We start from the raw sequence: 6,000 nt of genomic DNA on the forward strand, positions 1-6,000 counted from the left end.
TTGCACATACAGTACATTAATTATAATGTTAGAGCAATAACTATACCATTTATTATTTATCATGTGTGGCTTCACTTACCAGTATGTAATTGATCATTCTTTCTTAGAAAACTACCAAATCTGGCACACTCATGAAGTTTGAAGACTCAATATATCATTTTATAAATGTAGGTTATTTGTGTTTATACTGTACGTGATAAGTAAAATGTTGTCAACTCCCTCCTGATATGTTTAATGTATTTTGGATTTATGACACAGGGCGTGATTGCTTTATTCAACGATTGCATTTATTTAATTTATGTTAAAATGGGATTTGCATTTATTTAAATTCAGATTTTTGTTGTTTTGAATATTATAGTATTGTTGCATTGTGCCTGCCCAAAATTGACACTGTGACTAGCCCTTTGGCTCATTGTAAAATATGTTTGCGGCCCATTATGATTTATATTTGAGTATCCGAGTATCCTGATAATCGTTTAGCATGGCCTCACTAATTGATTATTTGACCATTTTTAAACTAAACGTGATGAATGATGCCCCCCCCCCCCCCCCCCCAACATTGTTTAATATGTCAGTATGCAGCTTTTGGTGTGAATGACTGAACTGAAATCATGGGCATGTCCAGCTGCACCTGACATGCTATTTTGTCAGTTTATCACACCTCATTCAACACAAATATCTATTCAGATCTCTATTGCCCTTTGCAAATATCCAGTGATAATAAAAGTATTTGAGTTGATGCTGCAGCTAATCACACCTGTCACACATCTATGAAGCATTCCAAAATATATTTGCTGTCCTTTTTAAACAGGTTACCTCCCTTGACTGCCAAAGGATCTGTCTACCTATCTATTTATAAGAGCCTGGACTCGTACACCAAATGTGCATTTGCATATTCGTTTACCATTTAACCAGCCAATCCCAAATCCATTTAAATGGATCACTAATTGTACTTTTGCCAAAAAAGTCATAGTCCAAAAAACATCCAATTGGATCATAAGGGGTAAATGGAAAGGACTAATATAGTGCTTTGTTTACACCATAGCCTGATATTCACTTTTTTAAAACATCAGAATGTACATATGCTGCTGACGCACTTACACAGCCGTCTCAACCTATAGAAAGGTTTTCATTAAATCTTAAAATAACTTTAACTTCCAGGATCCCTCAACTGGCTTACGGCAAAACCCTGGGTGCTTTTTAACTTCTTTTTTTTTAATCCACTCGTGTCGTGTCTGTTTTAGCATAGGTGATGACAGTTATCAGCACCGATAATCGGCCCAGCCAATAATCGCTCTATCCCTAACCGTAATTTCTCGAGAATAACACACACTCCAACATTATACGCTCACCCCCTTCCAAAATCACCCTGCGTAATCATGTATTATTGTACTTGTATATGCTCCCCAGGATTGCTGCTATCTATGGTCAAAAATGGAAGTATTATCTGGATAGTAATTTCATTGACTGGGATTTCTTATGTTTTGACATAAAGAAAGAGAACTTCTCTTACCTTGCTAATAGTTTCGACTGGCAAAACTACAGCCCAAAAAATATTATAAAAGGTAAAGACATTTGAACTAAAGACATTTTATCATTACAAGTTTGAAAAATATGACTTTAGGTTGAGGATTTTTTTTTCTCATAAACAATTATTACTTATTTGAATGCAAACAACTGCTATACAGTACAGTACAGTAATACACTACCTTATCCTTACTTGACCTATTTCTGACAACCCCCCGTCCCACAGCCCGTGTATTTGTTTCCTTCTCCCATCATTCTCCTGCAGCCGCTCAATCCTTGCACAACGTTTACATTTGTCACCTGCTCTCCCTCACCATGCTTTCACCCTTCACTCTCTCCCATCTGCCCGCCAGGGGGTCAAGTACAGCAGCCTTTGTCTAAAATCACGTGGAAGGAATTAATTGGCTCAAGCGTTAGGCTCTTTTCACTCAGCTGCTTCTGTGCGGCTGTCACCTGGCTCTTGCGCTCGTCATCTCGTCTCATTCCTCCTCATTTCCCCTTGTTCTTCACAGACTTCTTTTTCTTTCACCTCACATACTCTTTATGTGCCGTGGCACCCCTTTTGTAAGATCAAGCCCCCTGTTGCAACTGAAGAGCGATCGCCTTATGTCTAACGAGAGGGGATGAGGTGTGCTGTTGTCGCTGAAGTGAGAAAAACAGTTGACAACTTTCATTTGAAAGGACATGAACAGAAATTCAACATTTTTAACAATTTTGGATAGATGGGTGAAAAGCTACATTTGTCACAGACTGACAAAAGCGAACCATTCCTAACCCCCTCATACACATCCATGTACTTGCCAACTGCAAAATGAAAAGGGGGAATCATGTAGAGGAAGGCTGATATAAAATAATCTCATTCCACTTCTTGATCCTCTTTTTATCCCTTCCGCATCAAACCATCCAACCAACGCTCATCTCTGCGCTCACACCTCAGAATTTCAATGCATTAATAAAAACCTCTAATTTCACTTCATCCAGTTCTCTATTTCCTCTTACCCCAATTACCAGCCACCCCTGTTAATATTGCCCCACCCGGGTCCCCCCCCCCTCCATAGAAAAAAGCATGAATCAGGCTAGAAATTAATTGTATTCAAAGGGAGGCCTTGTGCCTGGCGTACTCCATGTTTCCATGACAACTGGCTCGGGATCTATAAAGATTAGAAAGAAGGGGTAAATAGAGCTGGAAGGGATGGTGGGGGGTTCACCCCAAAAGAGGATAAGCATAATTACAGTGAGATAGAGAGCCAGTCGAGAGCGACCAAGTCTGTAAGCATGTGTCCCAGCCAGAAAGCCTGTGAATAAAGTCTGGCAAAAAAAAAGATCTCTGTGTATGTATGTAAAAATGAGTGCAAAAAGAATTGTTTTCATAATAATAATAACTATTATGCCATTTTGGCATAAAATGAAGGGGAAAAATCTAATGCCTTTCCATTTCATGTGAATTCAGTAAACATGCTTTATTTTTCTCCATTCTTGCATTGTAGCATTTTTATATTTAGTCTAGTAGGAATAAACAAGCAACAAGATCATTTCTTCTTGACTTGGCATGTATTTATCATGGTGAAGTGAATTTGCAGATGAGTGAAAACAACATATGGCTGGATGTGAGCACCAGCTCAAAGAAAATTGTATTTTCCACTGTTAATATGAATACTGTATGCTGTATATGTGCATGTTGCACCAAAAGCTAGTCATATGCATTCATCCAAGCTGTTTCGTTTAACTGTTTAGGAACATACTCGTGTGAAGATATACTCATCATTCTCTCATTCTCTTCTGCAGTTGTACCTGAAGCTTTTGTATCATACAAGTTCTGAAGCTATGGGTTGCCACACTTTTTAGTTGTAATATAATTTACCCCTTTGTGAATATGATACGGTCAAAATGATAAATACATGTTATGGTTTCATTTCTACCATTTGTACTGGCTTCAAGGTTGGAGCAGGCGCCTCGGGCCCTAATTCCAAACCATGTTTGATGGATGAATGAACAGACAGATGGACGGGGGGGGGGGGGGGGGGGGGGGGGGGGGGGGGGGGGGATCGATGGACCGATAAACGAATTGGCAGACAGATGGACGGATGAACAAATGGATGGCTGGATAACTGGCTGTGTGAATGGATGGATGGAAAGACATTTTTACACATGGGTGTCTGTCTCCATTCCTGTCATGTCCAAGGATGATTTTTCACCCATGTGTGTAAGTGTGTTTGTGTAGCCATGTGTGTATGCATACAGTATATAGTCAGCATTTGTTTATTGTGCACATGTATGCACGTCAACCATACAGAAGGAGTTAAGATGACAGTTTGTCTGGGAGGAATGTGCAAATTAGGTTATATATATATATATATATAGTCAGGTTTGAGTTCTTCTTGAATCTTTTCCAACTCCATGCTCTGTGTTATCATATTTTAAGCCATTATTAAGATTTAAAAAGGCAACTCTTTGTTTTGACATGGTAGAGTTGATGAAATAGAGGGCCCTATTGTCATGACCAGCTCAAGTGTGGTGCAAAATGCAGCCTAACTGCGCGCATCGGTGTTGTTTTCTATCTTTTGGCATTTTCATAGCCCATCTACGGTTCGAAATGGCCATTTAAGGCCAATGCAGAACTGAACACAGCCAACTTGATTCACAGGCAATTCTTTGACTGATGTTTCTACGACATGTCAAGTGAATGGCGGAGCATTCACGCATGATATGCGCACTCAATGCTTCCCCACACACAAAATGGGGCCCCACGCAGATGGTGCTTTACGCACTGTGCGTACAGGGAGCGGCGACCGTGTATTATGTATTGTATACAAAAATCTACATATACTATATATTATTTTTATGTCCGGGGCTATACATGTAAATAATAATAAGTGTAAGAATGTGTCATAAATTACAGGATAGTGGTTTGCAGTAAAGCTACTGAGTGCAATCATTGAATTAGTAGTTGACGGACAGCCCTTTTCACATCATAAAATGGATTAAATTGATATCCCACTAAACTATTGAAAATCAGTTGTTGAGCAAAGCTAATGCATCTTAGTCAAAGAAAGCTTGGCATACAGTCAGTGAATCATCCCTCATCTATGCAATTACTTGAACAAATGATTGCTTCTCAACTGCATTACCATTTTTCTCTTCTCTCTTCTCTCTTCTATTTCCTTCTCTACTTCCCCTTTTTACTTCACACTATATATTCAAACATATTTAGGCTTAAAGCACAATTATCAATCCTCGACTAATTCCACCCTCTATGGCCATACCTGACATTTGGATGAACCTCCATCTTTGTGCATTTAACAAGGCAGTGGCAGGTTTTGCAATGTAATGGCATTAAGTAGCCTACTGATAGCTTTTTCTTGGGCCGGGTACATACATAAAGAAAAAAAGGCTGTTTTTTATCGCCATTTTGACCAAGGACTCAAATGCCCAGAAAACCTATGACTAATAAGTAGGGGTGTGCCCAAAAATCGATTCTCAAAAGAATCACGATTCTCATTTAGTAAGATTCAGAATTGATTTTAAATGTCCCAAAATCGATTTTATCTAAATTATTTTATACTGCCTTGCCCTTGTTTGTGTGTGCTTTTATTGGGAGTGTTGTTCATGTTGTACACGATTTGGCCACTTAGGGGCAGTGTGGTTCCAGGCGTTCTGATACACTTAAGTTGTAGCCACATTAGAGAGTAGAAGGAAAAATCTATCAAGTTATGCCAATAAAAGTTTTTTTTTTTTTAGTTGCTTCTCTAAACGTTTTGTATGAATAGCCATTCTTTTGAGTGATAAAAGTGCCGCGAGTAGCACACTAATTAGCATTAGTGAGTCAGACTACAGTAGATCATGATGATTCTTTGTAATCTATAAATTAAAGCAGAAATCATTGCCAATGAAATTATTTTGAAAAAAAATCGCTCTGAATTGAAAATCGATTCTGAATCGAATCGCAGGCCCAAAAATCGGAATCAAACCTAATGGTGAGACAGTCAAAGATCCCCACCTCTACTAATAAGATGTTCTTATTAGTACATATTTTGGTCTGAGTTGTGCTAAGAGTGGATTTAACCCAATAATACAGTCAGAAATAGATTGGGGCTGACATTCTTAAATATTAAATGGCTGATCAGCCATGCAATCCAGCGCTGCTAGATAGCAAAAAAATTGGATAGCAAACAAGGGGACTGGAAGTCCACGTACAAGTCAACGGCATCAAATACACTGATGGCCAAACAGAAATAGGCTGCATAGGCATAACACACAAAAAAGGATGTGCTACCTTGGTTACACTATCGAGCCCTTTAACAACACTAAATTATCTCCTCTCTTAAATCTGAGAGATATTTTTTCCTTTATTTCAGCAAAATGCTAGCTCTCTAGCGGTCATAGCCTCCAAGTGGTTGGCTTGCTAGCACCCGGAAGGCAGTCTTCGCTTTCACACAAAGATAAAACGTCCTGTTCTGGGGTTGCCTGTGCATT

Source organism: Leptonotus elevatus, chromosome 6 (assembly GCF_054856555.1).
Source record: "Leptonotus elevatus isolate MCC_2025b chromosome 6, RoL_Lele_1.0, whole genome shotgun sequence".
Classification (NCBI taxonomy): domain Eukaryota; kingdom Metazoa; phylum Chordata; class Actinopteri; order Syngnathiformes; family Syngnathidae; genus Leptonotus; species Leptonotus elevatus.